Here is a 19344-nt window from a genome sequence, read left to right as displayed (position 1 = left end):
GCAAAGTGGAAGTCCCGGTGAGTGAAGCCGGACCCTAGTGAGTGAAGCTAGGTGGTGGAAGTTCAGGTGAGTGAAGCCAAACCCTAGTAAGTGAAGCTAGGTGGTGGAAGTCCCGGTGAGTGAAGCCGGGCCCTAGTGAGTGAAGCTAGGTGGAGGAAGTCCTGGTGAGTGAAGCCAGGCCCTAGTGAGTGAAGCTAGGTGGAGGAAGTCCTGGTGAGTGAAGCTAGGTGGAGGAAGTCCTGGTGAGTAAAACCAGGTAATGGAAGTCCTAGTGAGTGAAGCTAGGCAACCCTAGGAGGTAACCCTAGGTTATACTTGAATTCTGTTAATACTGTGCTAACTCAGTGTTGCAGGGAAGCTCAGCTAGGTCGACGGGTTGACCAGGTAGCTGACACGAAGTCCAGACGGGTCGAAGGTTGACCAGACGTCTAGCAGGTAAGTGAAGGTAAGTCACTGGAGGGGAGTGACTGTGAGGACGCGTTCCCGGGAAGGGAACATTAGGCGTCGATCCGACTTAGACCTATTTCGGATATCTAAGTCGAGATCGTGACTAGATTCCGGTCTCGAGAAGACGGAATCTAATTACTATTCCTTTTTGATCATAAACTGTGCTAACACTCTGTTTTGCAAGATATTTTTCATTTATGTCTTGGACTAACATTTTCTTGTAAAGAAATGAAATTGCTGGAAAATGGAGTCTGGGTGCCCAGGAGGGACCCGGGCGTCCGGAATGCAAAGTTTATCCCCAATGTCACTTCGCCACGTGAAACACCCTGGTTAGCTCGACTACGTCATATTCAGGGCGTCCTAAAGGTTCTGGGTGCCCCGAACCTCCTTTATAAGGAGGGTAGAGGCTGGAGTCACCAACAATAACTCACGATCAGATCTTCTGTGCTCCTGCGACGCTGCTAAAAGCTCCCCGACAAGTTTTTCTTTCTGTCTTATTTTTCATAATTGTCAGTTTTTTCGTTTACTAATTAATTCTTGTACTTAACTTGTAATATTCTGTCGAATTATTAGTGATTACCCATTGAAAGCACCCTTGCGTGCGTGCCTTGGAGTAGGAGTCGCCAAAGGCTCCGAACCAAGTAAAAGGTTATTGTGTTAGCATTGTTTTAGCCTTCGAGTTTTTCGCTGCGTACTCTTTCAAAAATTTTAATCGATATTCACCCCCCCTTTATCGAACACCTACGATCCAACACTATGATCATATAAGAAACAACATTTCTAACTATGGTTTGATCGAATTTCCAAGCTTGTAAATTGCTTTTACTTTGCCAGACACCTCATCAACTTGTCTTCCAACAAAAGTTAATTGACTTTGTATTACCTTTAAGTCCTTTATGTTGAGAGGATTGTTTGGACACTTAGGAATATGTTGCCTCAGAGATGTAGTGTCATTTTTTCTTAGATCCGCATAGTAAACATGACTGCAATGCAAACTGTTGGAACAGGTTGGGCCGACAAGAGGGGGTGAATTGCTTGTTGAACAATAAAATAAAAAAACTCTTCTCGATCTTTCAACTCAGATTAGTAGCACACTTAAAAAAGAAAATTAAACAACTAATAAATTAAAGACACTAAAGAGTTACTTGGTTACAACCTAGGTGGTTGTTAATCCAAGACAGAAGAAAGCACTGAAATGATCTCCTTTGTATAGGCGGAGAAGCCTTTCACACTCATTGAACGCTCAGAAATATGCTAAAAAATGAATACAAGAGTTGTTATATTATTCCTAGCTCCAGGGGTCTTTTTATAGCTCCTAAAAATTCTATTTGAGGTTGGAAGATACCTCCAGCGTGGCAATTTTATCTGTGCGAAAATAAAGTTTTATCTTCGCTAACGGTCACTAGGAAGGTGCCTTCAAGCCATTGAAGGCACCTTCGCACTGTTCATGGAAGGCGCCTTCCATAGCTTGAAGGTGCCTTCATACTATTCATCGAAGGTGCCTTCCAAGCCATGGAAGGCGCCTTCCAAGCCATGGAAGGCACCTTCCATAAGGCAGTTCAGCTTCTTTTCTCCTCGAACAAGCTTCCACTCTGACTTCTTGTCCCTCGAAAATGCCGCACGCTTCTTTCTCATCTGTCAGCGTACTCTTTCGTAGCACCTCGTCCCTTGGATGCACCGAGCTAGCCGACTCTCTCCCGTGCTGTCCTTCTTGCTAGCTACGTCTTTCGCTCGACTTCCTGTGCTTCTAAGATTTTGCACACTTAGACATAGGGGTTAAAAAATAACAGGACCTAACTTGACTTAGTTGATCACATTAAAATTACCATGGGGTACTTACACAAACACCTTGCCCTTTGAATTCCATCATCTTTATTATTATAAGTTTCAAAATGCTCCTAGACGACTGAATGCTTCTTTCGAGAACCAACACACCCCCAACTCTTTTTCGTTTGTTCTTGATATCTTCGGTTGATCGTGAGCCAGAGCTACCATCACTCTCAGTGTTCTTGTTAGATTCTTTAGTTACCATTGGATCATTCTACAATATATTGAGCACAATTAATTCTTCACGTTGCTTCTATTTTGAAGTCCAAATTCAAAAAGAGAAACAACAACTTTTTCAATTCTTCTACTATGGTGATAATGACACTACCTGTGTGAGTGTGACTGCTTCTGCGCGCTCTGATGGAGTTGGTGATGATGACCGGTGGTGGCTTGGTGACATTTGATTTGATGCAATTGGAGCTTCTTGTTCCTTCTGCTTGGAAGAAGGTCGAACCATCGTCAACTACATCAGCAACACAACAACATGCCAGTATTGATCAACACAGTAGCACCAAATGGCGGCGATGAGTGGCAAAGATTGCTCTTGTACAACGTCGGTGACTCAACGTTTGTGGCGATGCTTACCAGTCAACTAGGGTAGAAATCAGGAATTTGGGCAGAGTCGAGGAGAGACAGAGAGAGACGGGGTCAGGGGAGGAGTTTTATGTTTGCTTTACTTTAGTTAATTAGTTTGTATTGAAAAAAAAACCCAATGACTAGCCCACTTACCTAGGCCCACCGGTTTTCGGTTGGAACTGGTTAACCGACTAGAACCGGTTCAATTGGAACCGGTTCCATTAGAAAGAATACCAGTCAGTTAACTGGTTATACATAACCAATGGTAAATCATAATTAACCAGAATTGGTAAACCGATAAACCAATTAACCGACCAGTTGAATAGGCCCAATCTTAGAGCACATTTGCTATTGCCTATTGACTAGATCTACAAAGAATAGAATAATTTGGAGCTTTTAAACAAAAGCAATGACTTTCCTAACTGCACATAGAACACCTAACTGCATCATAGACTTCCCAAATGTTTGTCATGTCACTAATGCATAAATTACAATGATGCAAGTCAATCACATTTTTTATAGATGCAGAATGATACATACAGGATCATAGGCAATGATGCAAGTCAATCACATTTATACACTGTGCCCAAATTGAAGAAATTATAGATGTAGAATAAAAATTAATTCAGGTATCAATAAAAGAGTGGCAAGAAGATCACCAAGAAAATATAATAATCGTGATGACTCTTAAACATTAGACAGTGTATATTTATAAGAGAATACCTCTTGCATTCCCTCATCTTGTCAGTTAGTTCCTCTAATTGTCTACTTCGTCTGTTGGAGTCCTTGATCTTATCTAGTTTCTGAAATCCATTTCTGCATAAACGTTGACAGGGAATTTGAATGAGATTAAATTTATCACATTGTCCAACAGAAGCAAATAACAAAAACTATCACATTGTCCAACTGAAGCAAATAACAAAAACTATAATTATAGTGTGACCATCACATTCAATTTACCATCACATTAAATTCTAAGATTCTATGAAGTTATTGTCTGTGACTGTGCGTGAGCATGACTTCGGCTCCTATAAAATAATAAGACATATAGAAAAAAGATTGATTAAATTTAAAACACTTTAAAACAATAATAAAAATAACTTACCTTTGTATTAGCATCATTATCAATCTTTGGATCATTTGAAATTGTAGAATCTAACAAGACAAAATAAACAACAAATATTATAATGAAAATAATAAAGAAATAAAAAAAATTTCATTTGAAAGTTATTTAATACCTTGAATTTCACTCCATAACCAATCTCGAGCACACATCAAAGACTCAATAATTTTAGAATGAAGTCTACTATGATGAGCATTTAGAACTCTCTCACTAGTACTAAATATTGATTCGAAAGCAATGGTCGTCACGAGAATGGCCAACACATCCTTAGCAATATCATGCAAAATGGGATATTTGATCTCATTAGATATCAAACTCACTTGTTCTTGGCAAAAGAGACTCTTCTAAATAATAATCCAAGTCTGACTTCTCATGTTCAGTACTAGTATTAGAATCCATGAACATCTTAAATTTATCAACATAACTACTACGCTTAGGAAGTGGAGGCCTTAAAGAAGAAGAACATTGTGAATTTTTCACTTCCTGTGATTGTTTGGATTTCTTCTCATACTCTTCAACCATGACACACAACTTTTTCTTTAGTTTTTCAATCTCAAACGAAGACATATCACCATAAACAAGAGGATAATAGAATTGAATTGTCTTCATCTTGTACCTCTGATCTAAAATACTTCCAATTGCCAATAAACAATTCATTACATCTCAAAACTTTTCAAACTTTACTTTCATATTTGTTGCCATTGTTTTCACCACATTATCATCCAAGAGAAGTCAATCACCAATTGCCAACTAAATATCGCAAATAGTTGAGGAGAAAATATTTATAGTGGGATACTTGGTCCCCAAAAACAACTCTGTGGCATCAAAAAACATCTCCAATTTAGAAGAAATATCTCTCACTTTTGACTAATCTTCTTGTGTGGGAACTCTTTTATATAAAGCCTTATGTTGTTTCAAACGAGCAAACACAGCTTCATATTCCAATGCAGTGTTAAGCATTAAATATGTAGAGTTCCATCGTGTTTTGTAATCAAGTTCTAGTTTCTTTGTGCTTGGAACCTTCAATTGTTGAGTTGTTTCAATAAATTTTTCATCTCTTTTTGATGTTGCTGTCCAAAATGTGACACTATAATAAATTATTTCAATGCTATCACTGATTAATTCTAGTCCATCCCTCACAACCAAATTCAAAATATGGGCACAACACCACATGTGAAATAATTTTCCTTTTAAGATAAGTGAACTCGGAGAAAGCTTGTCCAGAATAAGCTTAATCATAACATCATTAGTTGTGTAATTATCAACAATTAAAGTAGATAATTTACGATCCAAGTTCGAATCCAAGAGGCAATCAACAAGTGCATTTGCGAGGACTTTAGCAGTATGTGGACACGACACATATATAAACCTAGTAAAAAAAGAAATATAATACATTTCAATGATAATAGTAATACTATTAATGGTAAATGCAAGAATAAAGTTAAAGAGAAAAAAATTTTACCTGATAAGCCAACTTTGTAATTTTCATGAAGCATCAATGAAGTGTGAAGTGATGGCCATGAATCCTCTTTTCTAATTACTTGTCGTCCACATATTAGTTGCCAATGCAATCCGACTAGCATTTGAGTCTAATAATTTTATTGTTTTATTTATTTCATACTCGAATATCTTCATGATGTCAGTCTTAATTGTGTTCCAGGAAACAACTTTAAATATTGGTTGCAATGCATGAGAGTACCTTTTAAAGCCAACATGATCAACCATAGATAATGGGTACTCATGCAACATAATCATATTAGCAAGCTCTGCCCTTGCTTGAAATGGTATGCCACAAGCTACGTTATCCCATCATTGGATTTTGTTGGCTGCAATAGAGATTGTTGTATGGTCTTCTATTTTTTGTGCAAGTATGTTTTCATGTGGTCAAGTAAATACTTGGTACCATTCTTAGTATCACCACCTAAGGTCGTCTTACAATCATTGTAAGTTGCTTCCATTTTCCTCTAATTAGTTTTTTTCTCAAAATGATCCCATACAATAGATCTAAATTTTATTTTCTTTCCACCATCTGTACCCAAAATTTCAACATCTAAAGTGTTATTTAGATTTGCTCCATTTGCCTTGATTGGAATACTCTCATTTTATGAATGTGATGCTATCGATTCAAGAACTTGACTTCTCACAGTTGGAGTAGTTTGCATAGCATCCTCAACTTCGTTATCATTAATTTCGATCTAAAAGGATATATTGTAATATTAAAAAAAATCATATTCTACTCATCCACATAATCTCGACATTAATAAGAACTTGTAAAGAAAGCCAATAAATAGATCATATCATCAGCAGCTAGACCTTTTGTTGGGTTTATGGGCACTTCTGATTAAACTACCAATCATAATCACATAACTACAAGTATACATCTACTTGAGTCTATTAGATACGAATATGAGAATAAAAAAGGTGGAGATGATAGAAACTTTATGATACAATTATAAGATATAGTTATAAGATTAACTACATTTCATCAAATTCTAAACACCTTGTTAATTAGTGTACAAATGTTATGAGAATATTTTCAATGCATGAGGTTTTCTTAGAAATTATATAAAATTATGCAAACTTAAACAAGACCCCTTGAAATTATATAAAATTATGCAAACTTAAACAAGAACCCTTGAAATTATATAAAATTATGCAAACTTAAACAAGACCCCTTGAAATTATATAAAATTATGCAAACTTAAACAAGAACCCTTGAAATTATATAAAATTATGCAAACTTAAACAAGAACCCTCAAAATTATGGTAGGGATAAGGTATTTGTTGGAAGGAAGAGAGCAAAAGAGCCAACTATATGACCTTAATCAGATAGCTTAATGATTGAAAGGGATCAATGCTGATAGGTCCACCAAGAGAAGACTACATGATTTGTCCTCAATGTTTCTGTAGCAATTGAAAAGGAAACAAAACAAGGTAATGTGATAAATTTGTTTTTTGAGAAACATACTTTTAAAGAAAAGCAGAGAAGAATAATGATTCTAATGACTCTGGCTAGCATATAAGCATTAGGTCATCCCAAAAGACACCAGCAAAACATCATTTGTATTTGTAAAGGAAACAAAATAAGGTAATATTTTTTTGAAGTAGAATTCACCAATCCAGGAAGAGAAAGATAAGAGAAAAATGGGCACGAATAAAAACTTGAAATATAGCTCACCTCACTAATGATGGGAGCAAGCGTTGATGACATACAAGGATCGGAGGGTGTGTAGGTCGACAACGTCGATGGGAGACTAGAGAGGCGTAGGGCGAAGATCAAACTTGGAAGGGAGGTAGGGAACTATGATGGGAGACTAGGGAGGTATGAGGCATTGCCGCATCGAAGGGAGCGGTGTCGGTGGAGATCGACACGATGAAGGAAGCAGCGTCTGCGATGATCGACGCGGTGAAGGGAGCGGCGATGTCAAAGGGAACGATGTCGAATGGGCGAATGGCAGAAGATGTAGGGTTTAGGAATTAGGGATTTTATTTTTATCTCACTTATATTATTATTATTATTATTATTATTATTATTATTATTATTATTATTATTAAAATCGGGTGGGTTCGGGGATGGGGATAGCATACCCATACTTGCCCCGATTTAATTTCGGGGATTTTAAAAAGCCCCAGTTTAATTTTTAGGATTTTAAAAATCCCTGAATCCAAACCCATATCCGAATTAACTCCCCGAATTACTCTCCCCCATTCCAGGTTTTCCCCATGGGGCTCCGAACCTGTGGGGGAAATTGCCACCCCTACATGTAGCTATGAAACTAACGGTAAGTCTAGAAGTCAAGTGAAAGTTACAAGAAAGACTATCACTAGAATTGATTTTGAGGAAATTAGTGTGACTAAGGCTTCTAAGAAGACTAGGAAAACCATTAGGAATGTTTCTAAAGAAGTTATCCTTAGTGAGTACCTAGAACACCCAAGAAGCAGCAATAAATCTTGGATTCCTAATTGTGTGTTCTATATACACTAAATTATTTTAGAATGTATCAATTTAATTGGAAGGGTAGTTAACCCAACCATAGTGAAGTTGATACTTTAAAAAATTTTCAAATTATTGTCACAGCTTGAAAATGAAAAGTTAATTTTTACTCTTAAAGAGTAAAAGTATGTCAATTAAAATTTTTGAAATATTGAGGTTGATCAAATTGACACAAATAAAATAGAATTCAAAGAAATACCATGTTGGATTTTTGACATTTTCTAAAGAGATGAGGGAAACTTAGGCCTCTTTTGGCATAGTGATTAGTTGTTGACACATAGAAACCAAATCTAGGTATGTTCTTTGTGTAGGATCGGTGCACATGAGAGGGCGGTGAATTACATGTATTTTAAAAAATGATTATCTTTTAAAGGTTAAAAACAAAGTGCAGTGAAATAAAAAATAAGATGAAAAATTGAACACGAGGAGTTACTTGGTTCGGAGCCTTCGGCGACTCCTACTCTAAGACTCACGATCTCTCAGATCATATCGATGGGCAATCCACTATAAACCTCTTATGGAACCGCCAGAAGAGTGAATCGAATACAACAATAAACTAAGGGCAAGTGCAACAACCTATACTTTCCTTTATGTAGTAATTAAAAAATTAATTGACAATTTCATTACCCAACACGTGAAGACTATCGGATCAAGCTTGGTGTTGGATAGATTCTCGGTAGTAGTAGGCCGTAGCAGCTTCGTAGCACAATAGGAGGATGAAGTCGGAGCAACCGGAAGCTTGAAAGGTCGCGTATAGAACTTTTATTTCAATTGTATTGAATGCTTGGTCTAACCTTCCTTCTATAGGTTGTTGAGGGCGCCTCTAATCCTCATCTGAGGCACCTTCAAGTGCAAAAGTTATCCCGTGAGCTTTGTATTCGATAAGCTTTGCAGCCTGCGGCCTTTATCCGTACGATGGCGCCTTCCAGGTGCTCCGAGGTGCCTTCGCGCCATGCTCCAGGGCACCTCCAACCATATGGGAGGTGTCTTCACTCCTTTTTGTGCTAATCTTCAGTCATGGCAGCTGAGGCGCCTCCACTTGAACAAGAGGTGCCTCAGATCACTGTTCACCCGAGGCTCAAGGTGTTTTTTATCACTATAAAATGCATATTCGAAATAATAAACTATACAATGTAAAATAGAGTTAGCACAATAATAAAATAGCATTATTAATTAGATCTTGTTTGTTCAAGACCATGATCTAATCATAATTTTAGTTTAGGCATCCAAAATGAACCTAAATTGGACCAACGTCTAAAGTCCCAACTAGGAGTCGTCCTCACTGGATCACTCTCATCCAGTGCTTACTTTCACTTACCCATCAAATATCTGTTCCTCCAAACCTATTTTGATTTTCTCTGGTTTTACTTAGTATATAATCAATCTAATCCACTAAGACTTACTTGCAACACTGAGTTAGCATAATAGATATAAAATAGTAAGGTAAAATAGTGTTAGCAGCTTTCAAGATTTGTTGGTCCAGTCTACCGCACGCGAATCCAGTGGTCACACATGCTTAGAGTTGACTCCTCCAAGACTTCTCATTACCGACGGCTGCCTCCCCTAAGGTTGCCTAGCTTCCCTCACTAAGACTTCCATTGTCTAGCTTCATTCACTAGGACTTCCATCACCTAACTTCACTCACTAGGGTCTAGCTTCACTCATTAAGACTTCCATTGTCTAGCTTCACTCACCAGGACTTTCACCACTTAACTTCACTCAATAGGGCTTGACTTCACTTACCAGGACTTTCACCACCTAGCTTCACTCAATAGGGTCTGACTTCAATTACTAGAACTTTCACCACCTAGCTTCACTCAATAGGGTCTGACTTCACTTACCAGGACTTTCACCACCTAGCTTCACTTATTACGGTCTGACTTCACTCACCAAGACTCCAACCACCAAGCTTCACTCACTAGGGCCTGACTTCACTCACCAGGACTTCCCTTGTCTGACCTCCAGTTAGTGTTAGGAACCTTAGCGGGCGGCTTGAGGGAGTGGATTGCCTGAAAAAGAAAATAATACCTTTCTCATTCTTTCAACTCTAACTAAAATCAACAATAATGATAAATTAAAATAATGACTAGAAAGAAGAGGCGTAGGGTTTACTTGATTACAACCTAGATGGTTGTTAATCCAAGGCAAGTGAAAGTGTAATAAAAATTTCCTTCGTTGAAGGTGGAGAAGCCTCTTACATTCGTTGAAAAGCTCAGACAGTTGCTAGGTTACAAGAGTTGCCTAGTTGTTTTTCTATTTTCTAACTCCAGGGGGCTTTTTATAGCTCTTGAAAAATCCTATCCATGGGTGGAAGATGCCTCCAATAGGCTGGAAGGCGCTTCCAGCGAGGTGCCAAAGGATAAAGTTTTATCCCTTGGCAATGGTAAAATTATCCTGGTTGAAGGCGCCTTTCATATGGCTGGAAGGCGCCTTCGTACTGTTCATCAAAGGTGCCTTCCAGCCATGGAAGGCACCTTCCATAGTGAAGGTCCGGAGGCGCCTTCAATTCACTTTGAAGGCGCCTCCAGCAGCAATTCCAGCCTCATTTCATTCTTCTGTTGCTCTGATCACCTCGATGATCGTAGCCATCCGAAATAGGGTTCACCTGGACCCATTTTCTGACCTTCTCCTCGAGCAGGCTTCTGCTCCTGCTTCTCATCCCTCGGAATGTCGTGCACGTCCTTCTCGTCCACCGGTGTACTCTTTCACAGCACCTCGTCCCTTGGATGCATCGAGCCCATCAGCTCCCTCCTCGTGTCATCCTTCTCGCTAGCTGCATCTTCCATTGGACTTCTTGTGTTCCTAAGCTCCTGCACACTTAGACACAAGGGTCAAACACAACAGGACCTAACTTAACCTGATTGATCATATCAAAACTACCACAGGATTCCAACAATCTCTCCCTTTTTGATGTGCATCAACCTAGGTTCAAGTTAGGATAACAATAATGCAATAAAAGTATTGTAAAGAAATTGCAATAATAACATTCTAGGAACATTAAGTATAATGTTGCAAGATTTAAAATTTTGTAAAAATTCAAAATTTTAAAATCTCCCCCTAAAAATTTTAAAATGTCCCCCTAAAATCTCCAACCCTTTTAAAAATTTTTTACTCTAAGTATGTTTTTGGAACCCAATATAAGTTTCTGCCTACTGGATTAATTAAAAATTGGGGGTACATAATTTTAAGAATATTCCTAATTTACCCCTGGTGATGTCTAATATACCAGTTTAGTCTATCATACTTTTTAGATTTTGGTTTCTGACAATTATTCAAATTCAAGCATGCATGGTCATTCTTCAAACTTTTGACTTGAGTTTTCAATTTATCATATTTTAATTTCAAATTATCATACATTTCTAAGGGACATAAATTTACTAAGTTTAATTTTAACTTAGCATTTTCTTTTTCTAATTTGCACAAATTTTTTGAAAGCATTTTGATAAAATTAAAAGACTGCTCGGGATATAGTGCACGTACCTCACTTACCTCTTGATCTGACGCTCCCCCTTTGTTGCAGCTTTCCTCTGAGGATCCTCCCCCTTCGTTGATGCTCATTTTTGAGCTGCTTTCATCTTCTTGATGACTTTCCATTAGTGCTAGTTTGGAGAAGACCTCGATCTTGGACTCAGAGGATGATGATTCATCCAATGTGCCATTAAGTTCTTGTACTTTGGTCTGTTGCCTTTGTCCCTATTCTTCAATTTTTGGCAGTCATCCTTGATGTGCTCTTCTTCATTGTAGATGTAACATCGGATCTTCCTTTTGTTCTGATAATGCTTTCTTGAATGCAATTTAAATTTATTAGTTTTAATAAATTTATTAAACTTTCTTACCAGTAGCGCCACTTCATCTTCGTCGATCGACGTGTTGGAATCAGGATCCTCCTTATTGGCTTTCAAGGCAATATTGTTGTTTGACTTTTCAATTTTTTAGAATATGCACATCAAGTTTCGTGAAGTTCAAAAGTAGAAAACAAATTCTCTAGAGTACTTACCTTGAAGTCCTTAGAGATGTGCATCTACTAAGGATGACCATTCTGGGGTTCTCGGGAAGGCATTGAGCGCGTACCAGATTGAGTCTTGATTTGTTATCGTTTCTCCGAGATTATTGAGCTAAGTGATGAGTTCTTTGACCTGTTCTTGGAGTTGCGCTACCTTTTCTCCATTGTTCATTCGCGGGTTTGTAAGCTGGGTTAGGAGGATGTCTCACCTTGCCAATTTTACTTCAGAAGTGCCTTCGTGGAGTTCTAAGAACTTCTCCCAGAGCTCTTTAGCGGAGTCATAGCTACCGATTCGATTTACTTCCTGGGGTGGAAGGATGTTGAGCATATGGAATTCTTCTTTACCATTTGCCATGAAGTCGGTTTGCTCCTTCTTCGTCCACTGATATTCTTCTTTGTCTTTCAGAACCGTGAAACCATATTTCATGATTAACAAAATTTTAAAATCTATTTTAAAGAATACCTCCATCCAGAATTTCCATTGCACGAAGTCTCCCTCGAATTTTGGTGGGTGAATGCTTGCACCGACCATCATCTTGTTACTTCAATCGACGGTTAGTCCTTCTGAGGTAACCTGGCTCTGATATCACTTGTTAGGACCCTTGTCGGTCGGCTTGAGGGAGGAGATTGCCTGAAAAAGAAAACAATATCTTTCCCATTCTTTGAACTCTAACTAAAAGCAACAATAATGATAAATTAAAATAATGACTAGAAAGAAAAGACGTAAGGTTTGCTTGGTTATAACCTAGATGGTTGTTAATCCAAGGCAAGTGAAAGCACAATAAAAATATCCTTCATTGAAGACAGAGAAGCCTCTTACACTCGTTGAAAAACTTAGACAGTTGCTAGGAAATGATTACAAGAGTTGATACCAAGGTTGTTTTTCTATTTCATAACTCCAGGGGCCTTTTTATAGCTCCTGTAAAATCCTATCAGTGGGTGGAATGCGCTTCCAACAGGCTGGAAGGCGCCTCCAGTGAGGCGCCAAAGGATAAAGCTTTATCCCTTAGCAATGGTAAAATTAGCCTGGTTGAAGGCGCCTTCCATATGATTGGAAGGCGCCTTCATACTATTCATCGAAGGCGCCTTCCAACCATGGAAGGCGCCTTCCACAGTCAAGGTGCGGAGGTGCCTTCAATTCACTTTGAAGGTGACTCTAGCAGTAATTCTAGCCTCCTTTCGTTCTTCTGCTGCTCACATCGTCTCGGTGATTGCGGTCATCCGAAATAGGGATCACTCGGATCCATTTTCCAGCCTTCTCCTCGAGCAAGCTTTGGCCCCGACTTCTCATCCCTCGAAACATCGCACATGTCCTTCTCGTCCACTGGTGTACTCTTAGGCAGCACCTCATCCCCCGGATGCACCGAGCCCGTCGGCTCTCTCCCCGTGCCATCCTTATCGCTAGCTGCATCTTCCGCTTGACTTCTTGTGTTCCTAAGCTCCTATACACTTAGACACAATGGCCAAAAACAACAAGACCTAACTTAACCTAGTTGATCACATCAAAACTACCATGGGTTCCAATAATTAGGACTAGTCATTGTGTAAACTTCTCACTTGCCTAACCTCCAGTTAGGATTTATCCTTGCCTAACCTCCAGTTAGGACTTTTTCTTACTAGTTATCTAGTCCTGATTAGACTTCTCTCTTCCAATTAGATCAACCCTTAACTAAATTGATATTGATCTAGTCTGAAAACTATAGAGATGATGCATTGAGCACGGTGAATCAGTGATTGACTGGTGGAAGACCTTTTTACTCCACGGGAAAACTTCCTTCTACTCTTGCGCACATAGAGATGTGCCAACAAAATGTCAGCACCCAAAAACTAGAGGGAGTCCCTGGTGAAGGCTCTCTAACGCTTAAGCCAATACAAGTCTGGATGAGTGCATGAAGAACAGTAAGAAACGTGTGCCTGAGAGTAGAGTTGCAGATGTCAGAGAGAGTACCTTCGCCACGGAGAGAACTTCCCCTTTATATGCCACTTCTCAGAACCTTCGCAATCACGAGGTGGCAATGTGTGTCAGAGTTTGTTAGGTAATACACTATAATTATCCGAGGAATCTTTCTTTAGCCACATGTATACCTCTTTTATCGTCTATAGCTTCTGTTACTACTAGGGTTGATGAGAGAATATGTTGTCATAAATGGTCCATTGATGGAAGACACAATGGCCCCTAAAGAAGTTTCCAATAGAATATTCTCTGACACATAGTTATTATTCTGACAGATTATTAGGATGTTGTTTGTTAAGTATATCTTGGTCGATCCTTAATGTCGGCCATCTCTGCTGAGCTACTCGGTTAAACCCTATATAGTCTGCTCTCTTATGCATTGTACTGTATGTATCTTGGCCGACCCATAAGGCCGACCGCCTTTATACCTGCCTCAGTATTAAGCTGCTTAGTTATGTTGTTTACAACATTAAGACCTTCATTTGGAGAATACTGTAATACTCTGTTCATGTCAGGAATCCTTTTGAGAAATAAGACGATGCCCTGTGTTTCCTAAAAGTTCATCTGACAACTTGTGCTTTGCTAGAAATCTTTCCGGGTAGTTATATGATGATAAATACTTTAAAGCTGGCCAATCTTTTTGTTGGATCGAGATGCACGTGAGAGGGGGTGAATCGCGTGGTTTTCAAAAACTTGTTCTTTTATTTTGAAATCAAACTATACGCAGCGGAAAATAAGTATGGATTCGAAAATTGGGAACACAAGAAAATGCGTTCGGTTTTACTTGGTTCGGAGCCTTCGGCGACTCCTACTCCAAGACCTAGGTCTTATGGACTTATCGACGGGTAATTCACTAAATACCTCTTTTGGAACCACCAGAAGAGGGGATCGAGTACAATGAAAGAACAAGAAAAAGTGTAACACGCTACACTTTTCTTTATGCAACAATTAATACAATATTAAAATTTCGTTACCAACACCCTCAAAGATGATCAGATCAGGCTCGGTGTTGGATGACTTCTCAGCAGTAGTCAGGTACAACAACGTCGTATCAGAGCAACAATAGGAAGTCGAAGCAGTCAGAACCTCAATCGGATGCATAGAAGCTTGTATATGAGTTGTGTTGTGAATGTTGCTTGAACAAGGCTTATATAGGCTGTGGAAGGCACCTTCAACCTCCTCCAATGCGCCTCCATAAGTAAATTTTATCCCCTATCTTCAATGGTGATAAAATCTACAAACTGTAAGTTTTATCCTCTGGAAGGCGCCTTCAAAGTACTTCAAGGTGCCTTCCAGCAAGTTCAAGACGTCTTTCACTGTTTGAAGGCGCCTCTAATTGTTGGTTTAACACAGCAACCTTCCGAAGGCTATAACTTTTGACTCCGAACTCGGAATCAAGCTCTGTTAGTTGCCACGCGTACATAATTCGAAGTTCTACGTTTATCTCTACAACATAGAATTAGAAAAATATATGTATGAATAGTTATATAGATTTATGAGTTAGATCTTGTCTCCCCGAGATCAGGATCTAGTCAGGGTCTCAATTTAGGTTTCTGAAATGAACCCAAATTGGACCGACGCATACTGTCCCCTCAAATGGGACACACCCTCACTGAGTCACTCTTCTAGTTGCTTATCTTTTACTTACTTGCCAAACATATGGTCCTTCACACCTGTTTGGACTTTTTCTGGCCTTGCTTAGTATCTGACCAAGTTGATCTACTAAGACTTGCCTGCAACATTGAGTTAGTACAATATAAAATAGTAAAAACAAAATAGTGTTAACATTATTAATAATTCACTGGTCTGATCCACTGTGTGCGGTCAACCAAAAATCAGTCGATCACATATTACTTAGGGTTACCTTCCCCTAGGGATGCTCGACTTCACTCACTAGGACTTCCATTGCTTGGCTTCACTCATCAGGACTTCCACCACCTAGCTTCACATACTAGGGCCCGACTTCACTCACTTGGATTTTCATTGTCTGGCTTTACTCACTAGGACTTCCACCACCTAGCTTCACTCACTAGGGTCCGACTTCACTCACTAGGACTTCTATTACCTTACTTCACTCACCAGAACTTCCACCACTTAGCTTCACTCACTAGGGTCTGACTTCACTCACCAAGACTTCCACTACCTAGCTTTACTCACTAGGGTCTGACTTTACTCACCATGACTTCCACTACCTAACTTCACTTACTAGGGTCCGACTTCACTCACCAGGAGTTCCACTACCTAACTTCACTCATTAGGGTCTGACTTCACTCACCAGAACTTCTCCTTGCCTAACCTCCAATTAGGATTAGTTACTCAGTAAACTTCTGACCTGTCTATCCTTCAGTTAGAACCTACTCTTGCTAGTCATCTAGTTCTGACTATACTTTTCTCTTCCAAACATAAAATTCTATTTGAATCAACCCTTGATCAAACTGACCAGACTAAGGTACATTATCAAATATCAAAATCCTAGAGGTCGATTGCACCAACACTTTTATCTGACTGGGCGTGCATGGAGGGATTCGTAATCCTCAAAGAGGCCAACCTCTAACCAACCCCATGGCTGAGATGGCTCAGACCTCCCGACCGGCCTAGGAGGTTGGCCGCCTCAAAACCCCGGTCCTTTGTTGAATGACCGAACATGTTATCTTTTAAGTGAAGTACTAGGCTCTATACTTTTGATCAGCTAAAGGGTCGGTTGGCCTTTATTCACCTAACTGGTAATCTAGCAGGGCTGGACCGGAGAGCTCTAATGCTAGGCCGACCTAGGAGGCCGATCATCTCAAAACCCGGTCAACTATTAGATGATCAGAAGTGTTATCTCTTAGATAAAATACTAGGATCCATATGTTTGATTGGTTGAAGGGTCAGTTGGCCTCTACTCGCCCGACTAACCCGTAACTTGGTCGGGTCTAGAGTCTGCCACTACTTGCCGGGCTAGCTTGTGACTTAGTCGGGTCTGGATGACCAATCATAGTCAAGTGACAAGATGCTCTCCTTTCTTGACTTTGACCACCACGCCATCATGACTTTGACCACCTTGTCATCTTGATTCTACTTGCCAAGTCATCCCCTAGGTTTTCTTGTCATAACCCATATTACTAGTCTCCCCTTTAAGTCTAGTCGAAAGAGGTGTAGTTGACTGACTGGACCCAAGCTTAGTTTCTGGCCACTCATCCCTTTCATCAGGGTCATCTAGTAATTTGTACTTTCAGGAGAGATTACCGAGAACGCGCGAAAAGGTGTATGGATAGAAAAATGATTTGGTTGTCACTTCCATCATAAATGTCTATTTATGAGTTAATGTCACATGACCCCCTTTTTATTTTCTAAAATGGCTTTGGCGCACGTCTCCTCGTATAGCTAAATGGTCTCTCTCTTCATTAAGATCAATGATATGTTGCATGCCATTTCAATCCAACGGCCACAATTGAATGATACTTTTTAAAAACCCTAAACAACCCATATTCTCAATACTTTGCCCTTCGTCTTCCCTGCTTTATTCTCCGGCGACCTTTCACCTATGGTGTTCTTCTCTTTTTCCCCTTTGGCCATCAATAAGTCCTTTTTTCTTTCCCTACTTAGTATTTTCTCATGATAGAAGAATCCTTTGCCCCTTGGTATATCCTATTTTTTTTTGACTTTTGACATCATTGATAAAACATATATCCGTGCTCGGTATGCAATCCCCGAGAGCTATCAAATTGTTATCTCTTCTCCTAATGCCCATCCTTATCATCCTCTTGATAATCACATCTTCTTTTTTCATAAACTAGTTAGCAGCCGGTCATCGTTTCCCTATTCCCCCATTCCTGTTAGCGATGAGTCAGTATTCTACATCCCTCTACAACAGTTCTCCCAAAACGATATCCATGCCCTATGAGACACATTTATATTATTTCGTCTGTATAGCATTCCCCCTATGTCCCAAAATTTTCCCCCTATTTTCTTATCCCAAAAAATCAGAACCAGGAGTTTTCCTCTTTCAATCTCTTCTGAAGTCGGTGTTCTTCAAAGAAACGCCTTCTTCGAATAAGGGTTGGAAGTGACATTTCTTTTTCCTTGAAATGCCTGAGCCCGCCTCTTGGCCGACTGAATGGCAATTCTCGCTTCCTCCCGTTCTCGACATGGGAATCATAAACATGACACTACCTATATCTCATACTTTCCCAAGTTGAGTAGCCAACACTTTAAAATCCATTGGTGGTTGCATGAAGGCCTCCTGAACTTGTTTGGCTTGAGTCCTATCCAAAAGAAGCTTCCCGGCTCTCTCGAAAAGCTTTGATAACTTGGTCACTGTATTATTACTAACTAAGGTATTCTTTATTTTATGCAGTGAATGCCATCTTTGCTGCCCTAGTCGATGACTCGATGGACATGGAAGAGCAAGAACTCCTTGCTAAGGAGCAAAAACTACAGGCCGAGCGAGGCTTGCAACCAGTCACCCCTACAAGTAAGGCATCCGAGAGTCTCGCGGTTGAGTCTAGCGCGACTACTACTTCGGAGGAACTGCCTTCCCTTGTACCTCCAACGTCTAAAGCTTCTCCCTTGGAGGGGGAGGATGTTCCTCTAAAAGACGCAAAGGTGCAAACTTGTCCACCCCAAAATCCCTAAAGAACTAGCACCCTCGACTGAAACACCCTCAGGTGAGGTGCCTTTCGCTCACTTATCTCCTGCCCTGGCAGAGTCAGTCCTGGAGGAAGTACGAGAGCAATCTTCTGAGCGGACCCTATCCACTCTTCCTTCTGCTAGTCCCACGTCTAGGGATATAAATGAACCAAATGGTTCATGAGCTATTGGGAGCTCGATTCAATAAAAAAGCTCATTCGAGTTTGTTCGTTTATCTTATTGAGCCGAGCTCGATTTCGAGCTCGATTTCGAGCTCCATTTTGAGCTCGATAGTTTATCGAGCCAAGCTCGAGTTTAAGGACATTCAGCTCGTGAGCTCATGAACATGTTTATTTATAGGCTCGCGAGCTCAGGCTTGAGCTCGACTTGTTTAAAGGGCTCGAGAACATGTTTATTTATAGGCTTGTGAACTCGGGCTCGAGCTCAGCTCGATTAAAGGACTCATGAACATGTTCAATGATGTGTTGAGTTTGAAAGTTTAATGTAGTAGTTTAGGATATTTAATGATGTGTTGAGTTTATATTATTTTAGTTGGTAGGTTTGTTGAATAGTTATTCAAATGAGTTTTCAAACTCGCTTAACAAGCCTACACAATGCGCTCTAAAATGAGCCTTAAAACGAGCCCGAGCTCGCTTAACGAGTTAGGTTCGTTAACTATGACAATAGAGCTAATAACGAGCTGAGCTCGAACTATTCGCAAGCTTGGTAATTGTAAACAAGCAGAGCTAGCTCAAGCCTTGTGATAAAAGTTCGATTTGAGCTTGAGCCGAGCTTGAGCCAAGCTTGAG

This window comes from Zingiber officinale, chromosome 5B (assembly GCF_018446385.1).
Source record: "Zingiber officinale cultivar Zhangliang chromosome 5B, Zo_v1.1, whole genome shotgun sequence".
In the NCBI taxonomy this organism is placed as follows: Eukaryota; Viridiplantae; Streptophyta; class Magnoliopsida; order Zingiberales; family Zingiberaceae; genus Zingiber; species Zingiber officinale.
The sequence above is the reverse complement of the archived record's forward strand: the minus strand, read 5'-3'. Positions refer to the sequence as shown.